This window comes from Schistocerca nitens, chromosome 1, assembly GCF_023898315.1.
Source record: "Schistocerca nitens isolate TAMUIC-IGC-003100 chromosome 1, iqSchNite1.1, whole genome shotgun sequence".
NCBI classification, from domain to species: Eukaryota; Metazoa; Arthropoda; class Insecta; order Orthoptera; family Acrididae; genus Schistocerca; species Schistocerca nitens.
In genome coordinates, this window is record NC_064614.1 from 957,935,314 (window position 1) to 957,961,070 (window position 25,757).

The 25,757-nt window shown below is 39.0% G+C and overlaps 1 protein-coding gene across 2 annotated transcripts in view; it reads right to left on the bottom strand.

Moving 5' to 3' along the window:
* LOC126194769 (uncharacterized) overlaps positions 1-25,757 on the bottom strand; it is a 262,121-nt gene that overhangs the window by 2,676 nt on the left and 233,688 nt on the right. The gene's annotated exons all lie outside the window — the stretch shown is intronic.

Below are 25,757 nucleotides of genomic sequence, written 5' to 3' on the forward strand. Positions count from 1 at the left end.
TGTCTTGTTCAGTTTTACAAAACTAAATGAAGAACATATTTGGCAACACCATCTCTGGTGTGTCACTTGGCATGCACAGTGGCTTGATTGTCTAACTTCAATGCTAGTTAACTCAGAAATGGCGTAATGTATTGAATTTTTTTTAACAATTGTTACTCAGCATACACTGCATCACCCTTGCAAGTTTTCAGGCTGGTTTTGATGGACCTGTATAATATATTAGTATTGTAGCATTTCTGTTAAAGTCACTATCAGCTTAAACAATGTATTTGAAACAAAGGACATATTTGCAGTTTGTGCTGTACAGAGGCACAAGGTATTTCATATTCTGCAAGAAAGCTGGTTATTTGCGATTTCTCTGTATTTGTATATCTTACATTTACTTGTACATGAAATAATAAAGTTTAAAGAGTAAGAAATTTCACTAGGAGTAAATATAATTTTCTTTGTGTCTTGATGAACATACACTCCTGGAAATTGAAATAAGAACACCGTGAATTCATTGTCCCAGGAAGGGGAAACTTTATTGACACATTCCTGGGGTCAGATACATCACATGATCACACTGACAGAACCACAGGCACATAGACACAGGCAACAGAGCATGCACAATGTCGGCACTAGTACAGTGTATATCCACCTTTCGCAGCAATGCAGGCTGCTATTCTCCCATGGAGACGATCGTAGAGATGCTGGATGTAGTCCTGTGGAACGGCTTGCTATGCCATTTCCACCTGGCGCCTCAGTTGGACCAGCGTTCGTGCTGGACGTGCAGACCGCGTGAGACGACGCTTCATCCAGTCCCGAACATGCTCAATGGGGGACAGATCCGGAGATCTTGCTGGCCAGGGTAGTTGACTTACACCTTCTAGAGCACGTTGGGTGGCACGGGATACATGCGGACGTGCATTGTCCTGTTGGAACAGCAAGTTCCCTTGCCGGTCTAGGAATGGTAGAACGATGGGTTCGATGACGGTTTGGATGTACCGTGCACTATTCAGTGTCCCCTCGACGATCACCAGTGGTGTACGGCCAGTGTAGGAGATCGCTCCCCACACCATGATGCCGGGTGTTGGCCCTGTGTGCCTCGGTCGTATGCAGTCCTGATTGTGGTGCTCACCTGCACGGCGCCAAACACGCATACGACCATAATTGGCACCAAGGCAGAAGCGACTCTCATCGCTGAAGACGACACGTCTCCATTCGTCCCTCCATTCACGCCTGTCGCGACACCACTGGAGGCGGGCTGCACGATGTTGGGGCGTGAGCGGAAGACGGCCTAACGGTGTGCGGGACCGTAGCCCAGCTTCATGGAGACGGTTGCGAATGGTCCTCGCCGATACCCCAGGAGCAACAGTGTCCCTAATTTGCTGGGAAGTGGCGGTGCGGTCCCCTACGGCACTGCGTAGGATCCTACGGTCTTGGCGTGCATCCGTGCGTTGCTGCGGTCCGGTCCCAGGTCGACGGGCACGTGCACCTTCCGCCGACCACTGGCGACAACATCGATGTACTGTGGAGACCTCACGCCCCACATGTTGAGCAATTCGGCGGTACGTCCACCCGGCCTCCCGCATGCCCACTATACGCCCTCGCTCAAAGTCCATCAACTGCACATACGGTTCACGTCCACGCTGTTGCGGCATGCTACCAGTGTTAAAGACTGCGATGGAGCTCCGTATGCCACGGCAAACTGGCTGACACTGACGGCGGCGGTGCACAAATGCTGCGCAGCTAGCGCCATTCGACGGCCAACACCGCGGTTCCTGGTGTGTCCGCTGTGCCGTGCGTGTGATCATTGCTTGTACAGCCCTCTCGCAGTGTTTGGAGCAAGTATGGTGGGTCTGACACACCGGTGTCAATGTGTTCTTTTTTCCATTTCCAGGAGTGTATTTATATGATATGCACATTCTCAGGACCACAGGATCCGGAACTTTTGTTGAGATGAAAGCTAGGCCCCTTCTGCTCTATGGTAAGCTCTGAAAAACTGATGCAGATTGAGATGCTCCTAATATGGGAGAGGCAATGCATAGATAAGTCCTATAGTCCATGAATATAACATGGCATCCAACGGAGGACAAAAGTACCATATTACTTCATACATTGAAAATAACTCTTCGTGGTTGTAATCACTTCTGTTCTGCTGTGAGAAGAGCTTGTGTGAACAAAATGTGAATGGCTGCTATGCATCTTTAACTTGATGTTATGTTCCAGTAGCAAAGTGGCTGGCATCTAGCACCAGTGCAAGTCACACATCTTGCACAAGATGAGGAAGCAATGCTGAATCAGCAGTGATGCCATATCCGCTCTTTAATTGCTTCTGGCTGGCAAATTCGACTGGTATTATCCACCTTTTCTGGTAAGAGAGAAGATCTTGCTGAAGAAATAAAGTGCCCCAAGAATGTGACCTGTGGTTCACTGAAAATTAGTGTACTAAAATGTTCAACGCATTGGAAAACTCTTATTAAGTACTTTGGTACTACTCTTCCTTGGCTGAGAAGCAAGAACATTGTCCAAGTAGGCAAAACAAATGGAAAGTCTTCAAAGAATGGAGTTGATAGATTGTTGCCATGATTCTGCAACGTTTTGTAAGTTGGATGTTATAAATAACTCTCAAAAAGGTTAAAGTGGCTGTTTTCGGAATAGCTTTCCCCACCACTGGGCACAATTCAGATCATTGAACACAATTGCGTCATCATATTCTCTCAAATGTGGCACTTAATATCAGTTTGATACTGTCTTTGCATTTAGCATGTATTAAGTGCCAAATGTCGTGCCAACCTGTTTTGGAACTACTGTAAGTGGACTTGCAATAATCAAGGGCTGCCTGAGAGCCAGATGATACCTTTATGCAATGTTCCATTGAAGTCATCCTTCACTATAATTAAGTGGTGTGGCAAAAGGCATCACTTGATATGAAACAGGCAGACCAGTGTGCTGTGGTATAATTCTTGTGGTGTACCAGGGAGCCAAGTAATTGTCATACATTGGCCCAGTATTTTTGGAAAACTTGCCAATCTCTTGAATAAGTTTAATATAGGACATTAAGAGTCCCGATGGAATCCTGTGGTGGTGAACTAGTAATGATGTTACATTGATCAGTCATAACCCAGCAAAATATAGTAGCAGCTGGTAACGCAGCAAGAAGTGAGCTCCGATGATAGGCTGTATGATGCCGTGACAGTGAAATCCCAATTGAAAGCACATAGAAAGCCAAAATCAATCTGCATCTGTTTTATACCATAACTATGGAGGAATTATTGTCAGCTGACAGGGTGAATGATGTTGGTAGTAAGTAATTGTGTAGAAGATGACATGGAAAAACATGTTAGTCTGAACATGTATCACAAGGAATTTCAATTTGAACCTTCTGAAAGCCTGTTCGGCAAATGGATGCATCTGCATCTGGTTGCTGTTGGCTTTTTGGCATGCACAAGGTGATATACATTTCCTTGCCTGAACCACAAACTTTCTCCGGAACCAACAAGTTGCAGAAGACTGAGCCATATCATCAAATGAAAGTGAGTTGACTTTCAAATGAATACGAGAAAATGAGTAGTATCCACTTGTATAGTGGCTAGCAGTGTGATGTGTTAGCAGCTCATTCACTTTATGCAGCTTATTGGACTACCTTACTGGATGAGCAGTCAGAGACCGATTGTGTAATAATAGGCTGTTACACACTGTTACAGTGGGTGACTGCTATGATGCTGACAGGCAGCAGAGTTAGAGCATGCTGAATGTGATCAGCTAACTCCACTACCATGTCCAATGGTTTCTTAGTCTGACTTGTAATTACCATCTATAATTGGGCCAGAGGTAGGCCAGCCCAGAACATGCAAGAAAATCAAAGTATCCAGGACAGTTCCCATGGCAACCACTCTGCAAATGTAAGTATTTGCCATACCTGCTGTTCCTTGGATGTGGTAACATGTTGAATTAGTTTGAATTTAAGCTTTTGGTAACTCAGTTTCCAGAAGTGCTGGTACATATAACAGCAAAACTCACAGCACCTGAAGAAGATGACTGGCTCAGCTGTCAAAATATTGTGCATAAAATAGAATAAATGACTTGTCAGAATGTCTGGAACCACACTATTCAGCAACTGCACCAATAAAATCTGAGAGATTACTCTGGATTCCTGATATCCACAGCACCTACTACTGGAGATAACTAACGTCCACTTCATGTATGAAGTCAGGACCTCAGTGTGTAATTCTTATTACAGAGGCAACAATTTATGGAAGATAAGTTCTTAGAAAATATTCAAGAGCCAACCAACACATTTTTTACATTGAAATATTGGATTACCCCCACATAGCCTCTGCATATCAGCATTTTTTGATTACTTGTCTTGTATTTAACTCAAGTGCAGTTAGCCATTGTCAGTTGATATTTCTTCTATTACTGTTGCCTCATGGTGGAGGACTGCTACACATAATCTTCGTTACTATCCAGACACTATTTAGTTTCACACCCTCCTCCTTTTCGTTAAAATTATTAGCATGTTTAGTAATGATATTGCCTCTCTACATGGCTTATTGTAGTACCCTCTTTCGGCAGTCAGGACCTGAATCTTTTCGAATGGAATCACAGTCTCCTGAGTGCAAAATGTATTCCACAACAGATAATCTGTCTGATTCTCCCATTGCACAGTTGTCAATATGTTCTCCTAGTCATTTTTCCACCATTCTTTTTGTAGTAACCACGTACATCTCCACAATTACATGGTGTCCTGTAAATCTCAATTTTTTCAGCAATTTGTGACAATCTTTGGTTGACATTTGGTGTTACTGTATATTTTGGATAAGTTTGCAGACTACAGCAACATTCTACTTCAAGTTGTATCCTATGCAATCAGTAACACATTTAATGCATTTTGCAGATGGCTCTACATTGTCATGATCTTTACATGAGAATGGTGAGGTATTCCAGTTCTGCATCGAACAGCTTCAATTTACACATGTTTCACTCTCTATTGACAATGTTTTTACACCACCACACTTTTACTATGGACAATAATTGAATCCTGGTTTAGGTAATTGTGTGTGTGTTGGGGGGGGGGGGGGGGGGTATTTCTTGAAGACTAACTCATCTGGAAAATGTAATCTTTCATCTATCCCCACTTCCATAGTGAAATAAATCATCTTCAGATTAATCTCGTTGAGAAAGGAGAGAGAGGGAGACTTCGTTCCTCTTTACCTGTCTCCACAACACAAATATATATTCACATAACAGAACTAGATGTTTGGTTTTTTGGTGGCAGAATTTAAAGTATATATTTGTGAGACGGTATTTAAACAAATCTGCAGTATTGAAGGAAAAAACTAATTTTCATTCCACAGTGTGCTCTGGTTTGTAACCCCATGGTAGATTAAAACTGTGTGCCAGAGTGGAACTCAATCATGAAATTTTTGCCTTTCACCGGCAAGACTCACGACACATCCTCACATCTTTACTTCCACCAGTACATCATCTCATATCTTTCAAACATCACAGAAGTTGTACTGCATACCTTGCTGGACTAACACTCCTCTAAGGAAGGATATAGTAGAGACACAGCCTAGCCACAACCTAGAGGCTTGTTTACAGAACGACTTGTCACTCTGAAATGGAGTGTGCACTGATTTGAAACTTCCTGGCAGAGTAACTGTCATACTGGAACATTTTCCTTTCAGAGACAAGAGATCTACTGACTGAGTTATTTAAGCATGACCCATGACCCATTCTCACAGTGCTACTTCCACTAGTACATCATCTCCTAGCTTCCAAACTTCAAGGAATTTCTACTGCAATATCTTAATATCTTGTGGGACTAGCACTCTTGAAGCAAAGGGTACTGTGGAGACATGGCTTCACCACAGTCCTGGTCTAGCACACAGTTTTAAACTGTGAGGAAGTTTCATATCAGCACACATCCCACTGCAGAGCCATATTCCTGCAGTATCCTTTCTTCTAGGGTGCTAGGCCTGCAAGACATGCAGAACTTCTGTGAATTTTGGAAGGTAGGAAATGGGGTACTGGTAAAAGTCAAGTGGTGACACAGTTTTAATCTGTCTAGAAGTTTCAAGTTTCAGGTTTCAATTAGACTGCTACTTTGGGATTGAGGAGGGGGGTGGGAGGACGACAACTGGTTCCTCAGTGATATTAAATAGCTGATAATGGTAACTTAATATGTTCTTGATTGTACTGAGAATTTGTTGAAGAAAATATTTAAGTACATTGGCAATGACAGATCCCTGTTGACAAAATATTACTGCATGTCATGCAGCTTTACAATGTACACCACTATTTGCCCAGTATTTTCAGTCTTCGAATATAAAAATGCAGATAATTTGTAGAAGTTTACTTTTATCTTCCTAACAAATTGGTGCAGATTCCTAGTTTCTTGTCCCATGTTAGATGTTAGATTTATTGAATGTCTACCCAACACCACTCTGAACCCTGGACAAGAAAGAAGAATACTGACAAAAATTTATTTTTTATTTTTATTGTTTTTGTGAAAATACACAATTCAGTGAAATTCACTGTCAGCAACAAAAACCATTGGAAAATATGTGTCCTAGGAAGTGACTATCAGTCATTAAAAAGACTTCTGCTAGATTACATTTATCTCCTTTACACAATATTCTTGCTGCTGAATAAATACAGTGTTATTCTAAATGATGAACGCATTTTCAAAACTTTGTATTTATTCAAGTACAAATCCAAAATGAACAAGCTTTATACCAATGAAAAGAAGTTTCAAAGTTTTTTTCATAATGTTTGATATAAATTAAATAAATTCAATAATTTGTAATTAATTAGTTTTTAATAATTATTTAATAATTAGAAATGTGGTAACTTATAAATGTTCAGTGTGGCCACTGTTGGCAGCACGGCAAACATCAATGCAGTAGCCAAACTCATCCCACACACGCTAAAGCGTATCTGCTGTTACTGAGTGCATAGCAGCATGATCCGGTTCCGCAGATTGTTCAGAGTGGTTGGTAGAGGTGGGACGTAAACAGCTTCCATCACATAACCCCATAAGAAACAGTCGCAGGGTGCGAGGTCAGGAGATCTTGGTGGGCAGAAGTGCAGAGCCAGGTCCTCAAGTCCCCTGTGACTGATCCAGCACTGAGGAAGGGAGTCATTCAAAAAGCCTCATACATCTTGGTGCCAATGGGGCAGAGCTCCATCCTATTGGAAAATAATGTCCTGGAAATATTCTATAACTTGTTCCTACGTGTCCAGATATATGATTCCCGTTACAGTTCTTTCCGCAAAGAAAAATGGTCCATAAACCTTTGTATGGGATACGGCACAGAACACATTGATCTTCAGTGAGTCTCTTTCATGTTGCAATGGTGAATGTGGATTTTCTGAACCCCATATGTTAACACTGTGTCTGTTGACTTTTCCACTAAGGTGGAATGTCCTTCATTGCTAAAAATTACACACTGTAGAAATGTGTCATCCTCCATCTTTGCTAGCACAGTTTGTAATTGTTAGGGCTTGTACAGCAAACACCATCTCTGAACTTTCCATACAGTTGGTTGGGGGTGTTCTAAGTTCTTGACCGGTTCTATTGGCAGACTTACTGGGACTGCGCACAAAACTTTCTTGAATCTGTCGGACATCATCCTCTGACACACGTGATTGGCCTGTGCTTTTTCCTTTGCACACACTCTCAGTCTGTTTAAACTGCTTAAACCAACAGCTAATGTTTTTGCGAGTTGGTGGTTGAATACCAAATTTGGTGTGAAATACCTGCTGCACTACAATTTGCGACTCACTTTTTGCGAACTCAATAATGCAGAAAACCTTGGGCTCCACATTCACTATCTCATGCACAACTGACAGTGAAACAGAATGAAGGCCCTATTGCTGCACAAACTCTACTGGCTGCTTCTGAAAACATCACTGGTCGCCCACCTCCGGCCACCTAAAGCTTTGAAACTTTCTCTTTTCATTTGTATAAAGCTTGTTTGTTTTGGATTTGTACATGAATACATATGAATTTTTGAAAATGGGTCCATCATTTAGAATAACCCTGTATTTTATTTGCTTTAGGTCTCAAAAGAATTACATATGGTAACAGGGAACCAAAATATACAGAATAAGTCAACACTTTTGTCTTTAGGTCAACATAATGATTCCTCAAGAGCAAAACAGGATTAAATGAGCTTCTTGTATGGTAAGTTTCACCAACTCTAATTGCATGTCTAGTACTTTGGAGGTCTATTACATATGAGAAAAATAAATCTTGTGTATTTTAAGGTTCCAATCTAAGATAAAATATTGCTTAAGTATAACAGAAAGACTATTTTTGGGTTATCTTTCTTATGGCCACTTTTTGTTTCGCCAGTGCAGGTCAAAGTTTCACATGAAATCTATTACTCAGCATACCTGCTCAAGCAAAAGTTGATGTGTAAATGACTAAACTTTTCTTTTAAATGTTCTGGTCCAATCTGGTTCTAGCAACTGCAGTACACTTCTCTGCTCGAATGTTGGTATGTACAGGCTTTCAATAAACACAGTGACCAAATAATCCATCTTTTTCATACACATTTCCCATTACAAAGTGTAACTGTACATTTCTCCTCCTGTATGGTGAAGTGAGTTGTAGAATGATATAGAAATACATAAAGTGTAGCAGTTCCATGAGACTATCAACCAGCTGTATTAGTTGACAGAGAGTGTCACGAAGCAACAGTGGCAGTGTATGCAAAATTTTATTTCTTAATTATAAAAAATAGGTTGTGTTAAGCAAATATTTAAAGTGGAACACAGTTTTCTTTCAAATTAATGGCAAGGTATTGTAAAAGTTCCTCCAGCATAATTTGCATGAATACGAAAACAACATCAAAGCTTACCAGAATATCGATAAGTCCAAGTTCTTCAGGTGATGTATGCAATCCTCTGAGCTACTTTTCTATCACAGGTTGTAAGAAAACTGACTGTCTTGCAATATATTTTTTCCATAGAACGATTATAAAGATGGTTGGAGAAGATTTTGCAAGGTAAAAAAAATCCCATCAAGAAAACAATAGTGGTAGAAATACAGAGAATTAAAAGAAAAAAGTTATGTCAACACAATTAACTCATCATGATTGGGGTTCACAGTCGTGTAGAATTTTTTTGAAGAGCTTTATACCAGCCAATAACTGTAGATATTGTTTATGTCATAATTGCAGTTTTGGCCTTAAGGGCAGTAAGTAGTAGTACAGCCATTATCTACTGGTGCTGTGTGCTTCAGCACATGTCAAACTATAAATTCTCTGATATGTATACATACCGTCCAAACTGAGTCTTTTCATTGTAAAAATGCAGCAGCATTGAAGGAGTGTGAAGCTCCTTACACCATGAAATGATGTAAATTGCATGAATTACTGCCAATGCTAACATCATTAACACAAACTACAGTACACTGTTGTTCTTACGTGATGTTTACATGTGAACTGAGACAGTTAGTGTAAAAATAAATTAACAAAATATGCAAACATCAGTTTACTGTGATTTGTGTTAAGGATGTTAATACTGGCAATAATTCGTGTAATTAAAATCATTTCACTTTGTGTAGAGCTTCATGCTTGGTCAATGCTGCTGTATTTTTACAGTGAAAAAGCTCAGATCTGATAATTAAATGTGTACATGTCAGAGGATTTTTGAGTTTGGCTCCAGCTGACTGTACTAGTGTGTGTGAGTTGCATTTGTGTGAGTGTGTGTATGTTGTCTAATTTTGACAAAGGCCTTGTTGACCAAAAGCTAACTTTCCGACAGTTTTTTGTTGTGCCTTTCTGCAACTCAGTATCTCTGCTACATGGTGAATAGTAACTATCTTTTTAATTATATTGTTACTGTCCATAGAGGTTTTTTAAGTATGAGATGTGTTGAAGCACTTGATAATGGCCTTAAGACTGAAATTGGAATTGTGAAATAAACAAACTCCGCATGTCATTTAAAAAATGTAATAACATGCTTGTGGTTGAATGCAAGGATGGTGTTTGATACAGAAGACTATAGCAAATATCAAAAAAGGTGATGAACGCAGCAAAAGGCAAGTCAATGAAATAAGTTCAATGAGAAAGATTTTGAGAGTGAGAAAGCATACAGAGAGTAGATTTCACATTTGGAAAGTAGCACTACAGTAGTTCTAGAAAAACGAACCCAAGGAACAAAATAAAGTAATATATAACCATACTGCCTGTTTTTTTAACTGTGATTACTTCTAAAAATGTTAAAGATTTTATTCATAACCACCATCATTTGACTTAGTCTCCTCATGCAACACATTTTTTAATGTAAGCACATACTTATCATCTTAATGATAATACTTATCCACTTAAAGATAATATTGCCAGTGCCTGGAAAATTGTGTTATTTAGCCTAACACCTGTTCTCATATCATACATCATTGTCATTTACAGTACATGCAAACTACATAATTAATACACATTTGCAGATAAGTCACAACTACTATGGAAAAAGCAGCACATTACCAGGTAATGACAAAAGAAAAAATACTTGCAAAACAGTCAGGATAATGTGTCAGAATATTCAATGCCTCAGAAACAAAGTACTAGATCTAGAAGTAGCTTTAAATAATCTTGCTGATGTCTCTTGTATTTGTTTATCTGAACACTGGTGCAAGGCTAGTGAATTAAGTCTCATAAATATAAGCAAGTTTAATTTAGCAAGACATTATTGCCGAAGTGTTTTTAAAAATGGTGGGGTATGCATTTACTCTAGAGTAGGACTGCAGTTCAAAGAGAAAACAGAAGTGGACCATCTAAATATAGAAAAACATTTTGAATCATGTGCCATAGAGTTAAAAACTGAGGAGAAGAGTGAAAAACTAGTTGTCATTACAGTATATAGATCTCCACTGGGTGACAAAAACATATTCTTCAAAAAAATAGAAGCAGCATTAAACACTTTTTATAGTAATGAAGTGAAATTATTTTTATGTGGAGATTTTAATATTAACCTGTTAATTGAAAGTGATGAAAAAACACAGCTTTTGAGTATACTCAGCAGCTTCCACATGAAACCACTCTTTACAGATGCCACCAGAATAACAGAACTGTCATCTTCTCTTTTAGACAATATTTTCTCAAATATGGAGAATGGTATCACTGAGCCACTAAACGTAAACTTAGATCTTTCGGATCACAATACACTATTAACATACATAAATTACTCTATCCCCAAGGCAGTAAATTATAAGTGGGGATACAAAAGGCACTTCTATACAAAAAAAAGTAAATACTTTCATCCAGTTGTTAGCTAATGAAACCTGGGAAGATGTCTTTGCACAAACAACAACCGAGGAATCTTTCAATGCTTTTTCTAGTACATTCATGTCCCTATTTGAGATGTGTTTCCCAAAAAAGCTTACAAAGATCAGTGTCATGCCTAGGAACACAAGCCAGTGGATAACACCTGCTATTAGAGTATCTAGTCAAACACTAAAACATATCAGTCAACTCAAAAAAGATAACAAAGATGAACACTTCACAGATTATGTTAAGACATACAAGAAAATTTACAGGAAGGTGATCAAAAAAGCCAAGACAATGCACAATGACAGTGTAATTGCTGGGTCAGCAAACAAATCAAAAGCTATATGGAATGTAGTGAAAAAAGAAATAGGCCCAAGCAAAAATGTTAGAAATCCAGATGACTTTGTTTTAAAAGATGATCAAGGTGTGCTAGTCAGAAATCTTATTTTAGCAAATTACATTAATGACTACTTCATAAATAGCCCAATCAATCTGAGTAAAAATTGTTCTAAGATTAGTAGAACATCAATCCCAGAAGAACAAAGTGTTAATTCATTATTGCTACCTCCCACGAACAAATTGGAAGCTAATCGAATAATAAAAACAATGAAGAATAAAATGTCCTCAGGGATTGATGAGATACCTTGCTCAGTCATGATGAGATGTGCTAGTGTCATATCAGACCCACTCTCACACATCATAAACATATCATTTTCAGAAGGTGTCTTTCCACAACGATTAAAAATTGCAAAAGTAAAACCATTGTATAAAAAGGGCAATATACATGAAGTGGGAAACTATAGACCAATAGCTTTATTATCGGTATTTTCAAAAGTAATAGAGACAGTCATGAAAAACAGAATTACAAATTACCTCGAGAAATTCAATCTATTGTCTGTAAACCAACACGGCTTTCGCAAAGGAATGAGTACAGAGTCAGCCATCACCAAATTCATTGAAAATATTGTAACGGGGCTAGATAAGAACAACAGTACAATAGGAATAAATTGGGACCTCTCAAAGGCATTTGATACTGTCCAACATGATATCCTGCTAGACAAATTAGAATACGAGGTGCATTCAAGTTCTAAGGCCTCCAATTTTTTTTCTCCGGACTGGAAAGAGATAGAAACATGCGCATTGTTTTAAAATGAGGCCGCGTTCATTGTCAATACGTCCCAGAGATGGCAGCACCATACGGCAGATGGGATTTTACCGCCAGCGGCGAGAATGCAAACTGTTTTAAATATTTAAAATGGCGACATTTTCCTTACTTGAACAGCGTGAAATCATTTGTTTTCTGAATTTGCGTGGTGTGAAACCAATTGAAATTCATCAACAGTTGAAGGAGACATGTGATGATGGAGATATGGATGTGTCAAAAGTGCGTTCGTGGGTGCAACAGTTTAATGAAGGCAGAACGTTGTGTGAGAACAAACCGAAACAACCTCAGGCTCGCACAAGCCGGTCTGACGACATGATCGAGAAAGTGGAGAGAATTGTTTTGGGGGATCGCCGGATGACTGTTGAACAGACTGCCTCCAGAGTTGGCATTTCTGTGGGTTCTGTGCACGCAATCCTGCATGACGACCTGAAAATGCGAAAAGTGTCATCCAGGTGGGTGCCACGAATGCTGACGGATGACCACATGGCTGCCCGTGTGGCATGTTGCCAAGCAATGTTGACGTGCAACGACAGCATGAATGGGACTTCCTTTTCATTGGTTGTGACAATGGATGAGACGTGGATGCCATTTTTCAATCCCGAAACAAAGCGCCAGTCAGCTCAATGGAAGCACACAGATTCAACGCCACCAAAAAAATTTCGGGTAACCGCCAGTGCTGAAAAAATGATGCTGTCCATGTTCTGGGACAGCGAGGGCGTAATCCTTACCCATTGCATTCCAAAGGGCACTACGGTAACAGGTGAATCCTACGAAAATGTTTTGAAGAACAAATTCCTTCCTGCACTGCAACAAAAACGTCCGGGAAGGGCTGCGCGTGTGCTGTTTCACCAAGACAACGCACCCGCACATCGAGCTAACGTTACGCAACAGTTTCTTCGTGATAACAACTTTGAGGTGATTCCTCATGCTCCCTACTCACCTGACCTGGCTCCTAGTGACTTTTGGCTTTTTCCAACAATGAAAGACACTCTCCATGGCCACACATTCACCAGCCGTGCTGCTATTGCCTCAGCGATTTTCCAGTGGTCAAAACAGACTCCTAAAGAAGCCTTCGCCGCTGCCATGGAATCATGGCATCAGCGTTGTGAAAAATATGAACGTCTGCAGGGCGTCGAGAAGTAACGCCAGTTTCATCGATTTCGGGTGAGTAGTTAATTAGAAAAAAAATCGGAGGCCTTAGAACTTGAATGCACCTCGTATGTCGGTATACGAGTAGCAGCTAAAAAGTGGTTTCAGTCATATCTCCATAATAGGAAACAGGTAGTAGAAATTGCAACAACAATCAGTAAAAACCAAAGTATTGTTTACAGATCGGATATTCAGACTGTGCCAATTGGGGTACTGCAGGGGAGTGTTCTAGGACCTCTCTTATTTCTTCTTTACATAAATTATATCAAGGTTCCAGTAAATGGTACTCATATAACCCTGTTTGCGGATGACACAAACATTGTAGTAACTGACATAAACTGAGTATTGCCAACATCTGCAACCAGAGTTATAGAATATTTGCAAAATTGGTTTGAAGTGAACAAATTAACCATAAATATCTCTAAAACTAATTATATCCATTACAGGAAAGCAAAGTCACACTCTGATCTAGATCTCAGAATACAAAATAAAGAAATTGTGAGAGTTGCTACCACAAAATTCTTAGGTGTACATATAGACGAAAATTTAGACTGGAAATCCCATATCCTGTATCTCTCGTATAAGTTAAGCTCTGCTTGCTTTGCTTTACGCGTTATTAGCTTTGTATGTAGTAGGGAATGTAGCAGAGCTGTTTACTTTGCTTATATACATTCTGCTATTACCTATGGCCTCATCTTCTGGAGTCATAGTAAGAAAAATCTCAAAACCATCTTCACTCTACAAAAACGAGCTGTTAGAATAATTACCAACAGTTCAAGGCTAACTCCTTCAAAGCAATTATTTAAACAGCTGACTATTCCATCCCTACCGTGCCTCTATATACAGAAAAGCGTAATTAATGTAAAACGAAATATTAACAATTTCCAATCCAACTCAGATCTACATACTTACAACACAAGAAAGTGCAATGACATTCATAGAAAAAGAGTTAACAAGGCTTTGGCGCAGGAACAAACAAACATGCAAGGAAGCAGATTGTATAACAAACTACCGGTAAAGATAAAAGAAATAAAAAAATTGTCTTCATTTAAAGAAGCAGTATTCAAATTTTTAATGGCCAACTGCTATTATAGTGTAAAAGAATACCTGGAATAGCTTCATACTAAACAATTATATTTATGTACTCTGTGCCAATAGTAATTTTTATCTGACTGTTGCTATGATCTAAATAAGTAATATGTACAAAAGTGCTAGAATTGTATGTGTTCTATCTAAATATCAACTGTGTATTCCATGTAAAAAGTCTTTCTATACATCAATGTAAATAATCAAAGTTGTACATGCTATTTCAATGTGGTCTGATGTTATGTAGTCTACTATGCACATCTGTATTTTGTATAGTATTGTTCACCCTATATGTGTGTATATATATACACTATGTATTTTTTGACGAAATCCATGCAATGTAAATTGTCTCTGGGTGAATAAACTACTACTACTACTACTACTACTACTACTACTACACCAATACTGACATAAGTGAATCAGTACTTGGTTATTTTAACTAATTTTTCTATGCCAGTAATTGCCTGATGATGAAGAAATGTTGAAATGTTTAACTCGAACAAGTTATTCAATATTTGTGAGCAAACTGTAACTTCCCATATTTTTATGTGCCTATTGACTGATCAACTGTTCCACATTACTGCAACTTTTCAGTCTTGTTTACATGCTTATCGATCACTCAGCACCTCAGGAGATATGGCGATTTGTTAACTTTACCATTTCCATTATTGACAGTTGTCAATTATTTGACACCAGAGTAATATTGTAATGCATTGATTTCATCAGTGTTATTGGTGATTATTGTGAATTCAATGAATGGGCAGGATAGTAGAATATTATAAAAGCAGTGATATTAATATTAGGATATTTGGCAATGAAGAGAGAATCTAAAAATCTAAGCAGCAGAGGAGACATTGATTTAAAGCCCATGGGTGTTTTAAAATCTGGGCTGCCAAAATAGGCTCTGATGTTAGAAAGAAATGTGCAAGGATGAGAAGTGCTCACAATTAGAGAGTATTAATTGTTTCTTAATACTTTGAGGTTTATGGTTGCAAACATTACATCAACTAGCACTAAACAGACATTTGGCTAGGAATATTTGCAGGAAATTCCATGTTAAATCAATCACATTCTCCACTTAATCAATCATCAATCAGTTATTAATCAGTCATCAGTCAAGAAATGAAATAATTATATAAAACTGAGTGAAGAGTTAAGAAGTAAGAATCTGGACGATATGAGAAGAGCATTTCTCAACTCTCAATTTTCATGTTTGGATAGTCTACACAGTGAAATATTTTGTGCTTGACAAACCTTAAAGAGATAAGAATATAAGATAATATGGAATTGTTTGTCACTGTCTGAAAGCAGGAGCTACAGGATATTTCTTTAGAAATTAAAGGCAATGAAATTTGGTGTGGGCAGAATTATATGCATTAAAAGATGTATAATAGAATTCCCCCCCCCCCCCCCCCCCAAAGAACCATGGACCTTGCCGTGGGTGGGGAGGCTTGCGTGCCTTAGCAATACAGATGGCCATAGCGTAGGTGCAACCACAACAGAGGGGTATCTGTTGAGAAGCCAGACAAACGTGTGATTCCTGAAGAGGGGCAGCAGCCTTTTCAGTAGTTGCAGGGGCAAGAGTCTGGATGATTGACTGATCTGGCCTTGTAACACTAACCAAAACAGCCTTGCTGTGCTGGTGCTGTGAACGACTGAAAGCAAGGGGAAGCTACAGCCATAATTTTTCCCGAGGGCACGCAGCTTTACTGTATGGTTAAATGATAATGGCATCCTCTTTGGTAAAATATTCCGGAGGTAAGAGAGTCCCCCATTCAGGTCTCTGGGCGGCGACTACTCAAGAGGACGTCGCTATCAGGAGAAAGAAAACTGGCTTTCTACAGATCGGAGTGTAATGTCAGATCCCTAAATTGGGCAGGTAGGTTAGTATATTTAAAAAGGGAAATGGATAGGTTAAAGTTAGATATAGTGGGAATTAGTGAAGTTCAGTGGCAGGAGGAACAAGACTTTTGGTCAGGTGAATACACGGTTATAAATACAAAATCAAATAGGGGTAATGCAGGAGTAGGTTTAATAATGAATAAAAAAATAGGAGTGCGGGTACGCTACTATAAACAGCATAGTGAAAGCATTATTGTGGCCAAGATAGACATGAAGCCCATGCCTACTACAGTAGTACAGGTTTATATGCCAACTAGTTCTGCAGATGATGAAGAAATTGATGAAATGTATGATAAGATAAAAGAAATTATTCAGGTAGTGAAGGGAGACGAAAATTTAATAGTCATGGATGACTGGAATTCGAGAGTAAGAAAAGGGAGAGAAGAAAACATAGTAAGTGAATATGGATAGGGAGTAAGAAATGAAAGAGGAAGCCGCCTGGTAGAATTTTGCACAGAGCATAACTTAATCATAGCTAACACTTGGTTCAAGAATCATAAAAGAAGGTTGTATACATGGAAGAATCTTGGAGATACTAGAAGGTATCAGATAGATTATATAATGGTAAGACAGAGATTTAGGAACCAGGTTTTAAATTGTAAGACATTTCCAGGGGCAGATGTGGACTCTGACCACAATCTATTGGTTATGAACTGTAGATTAAAACGGAAGAAACTGCAAAAAGGTGGGAATTTAAGGAGATGGGAACTGGATAAAGTGATTAAACCAGAGTTGTACAATGTTTCAGGGAGAGCATAAGGGAACAATTGACAGGAATGGGGGAAAGAAATACAGTAGAAGAAGAATGGGTAGCTCTGAGGGATGAAGTAGTGAAGGCAGCAGAGGATCAAGTAGGTAACAAAAACAAGGGCAAGTAGAAATATTTGGGTAACAGAAGAAATATTGAATTTAATTGATGAAAGGAGAAAATATAAAAATGTAGTAAATGAAGCAGGCAAAAAGGAATACAAACATCTCAAAAATGAGATCGACAGGAAGTGCAAAATGGCTAAGCATGGATGGCGAGAGGACAAATGTAAGGATGTAGAGGCTTATCTCACCAGGGTTAAGATGGATACTGCCTACAGGAAAATTAAAGAGACCTTTGGAGAAAATAAACCACTTGTATGAATATCAAGAGCTCAGATGTAAACCCAGTTCTAAGCAGAGAAGGGAAAGCAGAAAGGTGGAAGGAGTATATAGAGGGTCTATACAAGGGCGATGTACTTATGGACAATATTATGGAAATGGAAGAGAATGTAGATGAAGATGAAATGGGAGATACAATACAGCGTGAAGAGTTTGACAGAGCACTGAAAGACCCGAGTCAAAACAGGGCCCCGGGAGTAGACAACATTCCATTAGAACTACTGACAGCCTTGGGAGAGCCAGTCCTGACAAAACTCTACCATCTGGTGAGCAAGATGTATGAGACAGGCGAAATACCCTCAGGCGTCAAGAAGAATATAATAATTCCAATCCCAAAGGAAGCAGGTGTTGACAGATGTGAAAACTACCGAACTATCAGTTTAATAAGTCACAGCTGCAAAATACTAACGCGAATTCGTTACAGACGAATGGAAAAACTGGTAGAAGCCGACCTCGGCGAAGATCAGTTTGGATTCCGCAGAAATGTTGGAACACGTGAGGCAATACTGACCCTACGACTTATCTTAGAAAATAGATTAAGGAAAGGCAAACCTACATTTCTAGCATTTGTAGACTTAGAGAAAGCTTTTGACAATGTTGACTGGAATACTCTCTTTCAAATTCTAAAGGTGGCAGGGGTAAAATACAGGGAGCGAAAGGCTATTTACAATTTGTACAGAAACCAGATGGCAGTTATAAGATTGGAGGGGCATGAAAGGGAAGCAGTGGTTGGGAAGGGAGTGAGACGGGGTTGTAGCCTCTCCACGATGTTGTTCAATCTGTATATTGAGCAAGCAGTAAAGGAAACAAAAGAAAAATTCGGAGTAGGTATTAAAATCCATGGAGAAGAAATAAAAACTTTGAGGGTCGCCGATGACATTGTAATTCTGTCAGAGACAGCAAAGGACTTGGAAGAGCAGTTGAATGGAATGGACAGTGTCTTGAGAGGAGGATATAAGATGAACATCAGCAAAAGAAAAACGAGCATAATGGAATGTAGTCGAATTAAGTCGGGTGAAGCTGAGGAAATTAGATTAGGAAATGAGACACTTAAAGTAGTAAAGGAATTTTGCTATTTGGGGAGCGAAATAACTGATAATGGTCGAAGTAAAGAGGATAAAAAATGTATACTGGCAATGGCGAGGAAAGCATTCCTGAAGAAGAGAAATTTATTGAGTATAGATTAAAGTGTCAGGAAGTCGTTTCTGAAAAAATTTGTATGGAGTGTAGCCATGTATGGAAGTGAAACATGGACGATAAATAGTTTGGACAAGAAGAGAATGAAGCTTTCGAAATGTGGTGCTACAGAAGAATGCTGAAGATTAGACGGGTAGATCACATAACTAATGAGGTGGTATTGAATAGAATTGGGGAGAAGAGGAGTTTGTGGCACAACTTGACAAGAAGAAGGCAGCAGTTATTAGGACATGTTTTGAGTCATCAGGGGATCACAAATTTAGCATTAGAGGGTAGCGTGGAGGGTAAAACTAGTAGAGGGAGACCAAGAGATGAATACACTAAACAAATTCAGAAGGATGTAGGTTGCAGTAAGTACTGGGAGATAAAGAAGCTTGCACAGGATAGAGTAGCATGGAGAGCTGCATCAAACCAGTCTCAGGACTGAAGACCAGAACAACACAACAATAGAATTGCAGAGATGTAAGGGCTGCATATTACCAAAATAACATACCTTTTCTCCTAGGAAAAAGTGATCCTGTATGCCATTTGAAATTATCATTGGATCAATCACACAATCAAGAAGTCGTCAGAGAACACTCATGTGCAGTGTATCCTAGGAACTAAGTGTGGTGCTCTGTAGATTGTTGGAACTTATGGAAGTCACCATTGCAACACTTTGTTAATTATAGCATTTCCCTTTTTTTCCTGTGCAAGTTCAAGATTAGTATAAATATTTAAATAAAAAAGTGAAATGAATGAGAACCTTAAAATTAATAAGATCACACTCAAAACTTCAAGGATTTCCTTCAATGAAAATAGATTATCAAAAAAAGTATACGTGATCTTCAGATGTGCATATGATTCGTAAATCCTTCACTGCTTATGTCAGGTTGATGTAACCTGAGAGTTTTATCTTCCATATCTGATCTTTGACATGGTGAGAAATTCTTCCTTTGTGTGGTTTTCTCTTGAGTGCTACTTAATACCACTGTTGTCCTCAGTGTTTCATTATTACTGTGTGTTTCCATCTATTTCACTCCATATTTCAGGAATGTGACCAAACGTGTCTGCCTGTGCTGTTCAGTATTCCAGTGAAATGATCGAACATGAGCATTAACATATGCTTTCCGTCATTGTCTTTCATGTGCATCAAATCACAAGTAATTCTGTTGTTATCACTTTTCTGTCTATTTACATGCTCTTAGGAAGTATTCATTAAATACACAGAAGTTTTAAACATTGTTTATCATGTCATTTCAGGAAACATCTAAGTTTCTTATGATGATGAACTCCCATACTCCTTGACAGAGCATAGGGGAATGATGCGGAGACCCACACCTCCGTACTAGGCAAGGTCCTAGTGGAGGTGGTTTGCCATTGCTGTCCTCCAACCGTGATGGGGATGAATGATGATGATGATGACGACACAACACCCAGTCATCTTGGGGTAGGAAGGTTCAGAATATAGAGAAGACAGTGTTGAAATAAATTAGCATGATATGGCTTCAGAGGTTGTTGCTTCTTCAGATGCCAAATCTTTGAATTCAGTTGTGAGGAAATATTGCTGTATGAGTAAAGATAGGCAAGCTTAATTGCATACAAAATGAGTTAGTCATAGATGAAGATCCAAAAGCCATAACATCATTTCTCATAAGTTCTTTCACACTGCTTGTAGCACCAAAGACTCCAGTCGAAGTATTTTCCATTTAGTTTGATGATAACTTGATGGACTGTATTGTTGTGTACACTAATATGCATGTAATGAATATTCATGGGCAGTTTGAGAGATCTCATGATACGCAAAATACAGCCTGTAAGGAGGTGAATACCTTTCTGGATCTCCTGCTATAGGCAGGAACTTACAGAGCTTGCAAACTCCATTTTAGAGACAAATAGGATGCAGATGGGTCTGATGTATTTGCAGTTACTATGCCATACAGAAGATTTCTGTATATGCTTTGATGATAACAGCACAAGAGACTGAGAAGTGTGAACTTGCAAGATAAATATTTGAGGCTGTATATTCCTGAAGAAGATGTGACAGTTGATGAGCAATTAATTCTATTTTGAGTGTTAACCCTCTGACAATATCTGCCAAAAGAGCCAAAGAAATAAGGCATAAAACATTTTGCTTTGTTAGACTCTACAACATTTTATCTTACAAACTAAGAAATATATGTAGGCACACAGCCAAATGTTCCTTTCAACAAATTGAACATATTCCTGTAGAAGGTGTACAAATATAACTGTTGACAATATATACCACCATGCCTCTTGCAAGAATTCTATTGGAAAATGGTTGACATTAGTAGGAACATTATGAAAGAACAAACCAAATATTCCCCACAATTTTTGCCAAATAAACGAACTGTAGCTTTATACCCAGTTGGTTTTATGCAAGACATAACAATGGTGTAGCATGTTCCAGCCAAATCACAATCTGCTGTACTCATGTCCATTGTGCATAATGATGGAAAGACTAATATAAACTCTTAGAAAAAGCCATAAATTACAATCTTTTACAACCATATAAAAAGTGGAACGTACACTTGTGATCAGTTATGTAGTAATTAAAACATTGACAGTAGAACAAGAAGATGGCCTGAAGCAGTGTTTTTTCAATTGTTAAATGTGTCTGCTCTGAATTCATATAGCCTTTAGAAACTGAGCTCTTGTAGTGAATTTGCAAGATGTGAATTTCTGGAGAATCTGGTTACGAACTTAACTAATCAACTATGCTGTCCAAAGGATGTACATTTCTTAAATACTGTGAAATCTAAAACAAAATTTATGCTTTATCTAGCAGAGAAAGGAATTGGTTCCGGCACAAAAGGATGTGAAGAACAAGACCAGCTACCATTCCCTACCAAGAGAAGAAGGTGTCACATGTGCTTAAGTGTGAATGTCAGCAAACATTCCACAGTGTGTGTGGTTCTTTCCAGACATGGATATATAAAGCACACTAAAGTGACATGCACATCCTGAGAAGATTACAATAAAGAATGAACATTTTATACCTTGTAATGTTTAAAATATTATGCCCATCTTAAAAGGACACTGAAGCTTCATCTTAAAAAATCAGTTATTTGGAAATAAAAGATGACCAAAATATCACTGAAATCAATTATTCTTTTAAAAGGATGTAAAGAAGTAAATTTTAAATTATTATCTCAATGGGATGATGGAGTACATCTACATCTACATTTATACTCAGCAAGCCACCCAACGGTGTGTGGCAGAGGGCACTTTACGTGCCACTGTCATTACCTCCCTTTTCTGTTCCAGTCGCGTATGGTTTGCGGGAAGAACGACTGTCTGAAAGCCTCCGTGCATGCTCGAATCTCTCTAATTTTACATTTGTGATCTCCTCGGGAGGTATAAGTAGGGGGAAGCAATATATTCAATACCTCATCCAGAAACGCACCCTCTCGAAACCTGGCGAGCAAGCTACACCGTGATGCAGAGCGCCTCTCTTGCAGAGTCTGCCACTTGAGTTTGCTAAACATCTCCGTAACGCTATCATGGTTACCAAATAACCCTGTGACAAAACGCACCGCTCTTCTTTGGATCTTCTCTATCTCCTCCATCAACCCGATCTGGTACGGATCCCACACTGATGAGCAATACTCAAGTATAGGTCGAACGAGTGTTTTGCAAGCCACCTCCTTTGTTGATGGACTACAATTTCTAAGGACTCTCCCAATGAATCTCAACCTGGTACCCGCCTTACCAACAATTAATTTTATATGATCATTCCACTTCAAATTGTTCCGCACGCATACTCCCAGATATTTTACAGAAGTAACTGCTACCAGTGTTTGTTCCGCTATCATATAATCATACAATAAAGGATCCTTCTTTCTATGTATTCGCAATACATTACATTTGTCTATGTTAAGGTTCAGTTGCCACTCCCTGCACCAAGTGCCCATCCGCTGCAGATCTTCCTGCATTTTGCTACAATTTTCTAATGCTGCAACTTCTCTGTATACTACAGCATCATCTGTGAAAAGCCGCATGGAACTTCCGACACTATCTACTAGGTCATTTATATATATTGTGAAAAGCAATGGTCCCCTGTGGCACGCCAGAGGTTACTTTAACTTCTGTAGACGTCTCTCCATTGATAACAACATGCTGTGTTCTATTTGCTAAAAACTCTTCAATCCAGCCACATAGCTGATCTGATATTCCGTAGGCTCTTTGTTTATCAGGCGACAGTGCGGAACTGTATCAAATGCCTTCCAGAAGTCAAGGAAAATAGCATCTACCTAGGAGCCTGTACCCTCATATTTTCTGGGTCTCATGAACAAACAAAGCGAGTTGGGTCTCACACGATTGCTGTTTCCGGAATCCATGTTGATTCCTACAGAGTAGATTCTGGGTTTCCAAAAACGACATGATACTCGAGCAAAAAACATGTTCTAAAATTCTACAACAGATCGACGTCAGAGATATAGGTCTATAGTTTTGCGCATCTGCTCGATGACCCTTCTCGAAGACTGGGACTACCTGTGCTCTTTTCTAACCATTTGGAACCTTCTGTTCCTCTAGAGACTTGCACTACATGGCTGTTAGAAGGGGGGCAAGTTCTTTCGCGTACTCTGTGTAGAATCGAATTGGTATCCCGTCAGATCCAGTGGACTTTGTTGAGTGATTCCAGTTGCTTTTCTATTGTGTTCCTCATGCTTTAGATTCAGGTCAAATAGACCAAACATGAGTTTTTTCGTATTAAAATATTGTGCAACTGCTTAAGGGTTAAACAGTAAACCTGTTAATGCAATAAATATTTAATTACTGGATATTATAAGAAAATATTCATTCCTAAACATAAAAAAGTACATTTTGATTGTCTCAAGTCTGAATTAAAATGGAAATCTATCTCATGTAAGAAAATCAACAAACTAACTCTCTGCTGAAACTAAAAACATTCCAATAACATACATGCATTACTAAGAAAACTCCTACTGGAAAAACTACTTGACTGGCCATTAAAATTGCAAGAACATTAAGGCAGTGCACAAACATTTCAACACACCTGTACAAAGTAGGTAGGAGTAATGCCAGTTACAGTCTGTATACAAGAAAAGATTATGGAGCAAGTTTATCATTCGGAAATCACATCTGAAATTTGGTTGTTTCTGAGAAGATTGTATGTTATCCCTAGTCGAAAAAGGAAAAAGTCTACCAGCAAGTGTCAGAACTGAACAGTAGTAATGTCACAGCATATAGAGAATGTTCTATCATTTCAAAATATTGCAGCTCACATCGGTCAGGATCACATGACTTTGATGTGAATATGGAAGGAATGGTTCAGGAGGGCCATACTTGACACCATGCAACATCTCAGCAGCCTCATGTTTACAGAAAGGCAAGTCAGTCAGCATGACAACCATTGTTGCAGCTTCCTTTGGTATAGTGGCAGACAGTAGTGCATCCGACAACACTAGACACAGGAAAAACGTCATGCTGTCTTCATGGATGAGTCCTGGTTCTGTGTACAGCATCACAGTGGACATATCAAAATATGGAGGCTCTGATGTTAACAAACTGACAGATTGCATTTGACGTCGCCATATGGACCCAACACCTACCATAATGGGGAATCATTGGGTATACAATGTGATTACCTCTGGTTCACATACCCAGCAATTTGGATAGCTCAGCTATAACATTTTTGGTGTTAAGGCCAATGTGACAACAAGATAAGGACATGTGCCTTCCTGTCCTGAATTAACTCTCTACGGAGGTTGTTAGACTGTTGCTCTGGCCTGCACATTCTTCCATCTGTCTCTCTAGTCACTTCCCAGTGACTGCAACTGATGAAATCTGGCACAAAAAAGGAGAATGTATTGAATTGGTCATATCTGTCACCCAAGCTCAGTTTGACTTGATGTCCAGCCGAGTTACAGTCACTCTTCTTGCCAAAGGTTGCAGCTCCCTGTACTACATGTCATATACCCCCCCCCCCCCCCCCCCACACACACACACAAGGAAAAGAACCAGCTACAAATTTTGTCATGTATTCTTCCTACTGTATTTTATATGCACAGTAGGTAAAATTTCATAATTTTCTGTCCTTTTTGTTCTGCAATTTTAATGATTAACATGGTACTTGCACACTAAGCCAGTATTCACATGTGTTACTGTAAAATAAAAGAATTGACCAGTTAAATATTTATTCACAGTGGCATACAGAAGCAACTGTGCAACATACCCAAACTAAATTTAAATTTGCTTAGCACAGTTCTTTTTAATATTGTTTGGTATTATCCTGTTGTTGTTGAGACTTCAGTCCAGAGTCTGGTTTCATGCAGCTTTCCATGCTACTCTATCCTGTACAAGCCTCATCATCTTCGAGTAACTACTGCAACTACACACTTCTGAATCTGCTTAGTGTATTCATCTTTTGGTCTCCCTCTAAAATTTTTACCCTCAAAGTTTCTCTTCAGTTCTAAATTTGTGATCCCTTGATGCCTCAGAAAATGTCCTACCAAACAATCGCTACATCTAGTCAAATTGTGCCAAAATTCCTCTTCTCCCAATTCTGTTCAGTAACTCCTCATTAGTTATGTGGTCTACCCATCTAATCTTCAGCTTTCTTCTGAAGCACCACATTTCAAAAGCTTGTATTCTCTTCTTGTCTACACTATTTATCATCCATGTTTCACATCCATACATGGATACACTCCATACCGAAACTTTTCAGAAAACATTTCCTGAACACTTAAATCTATACTTCTGAAATGCTTTCCTTGCTGTAGCCAGTCTCCATTTTATATCCTCTCTACTTCGACTATTATCTGTTATTTTGCTCCCCAAATAGCAAAACTCATCTACTACTTTAAGTGCCTCATTTCCTA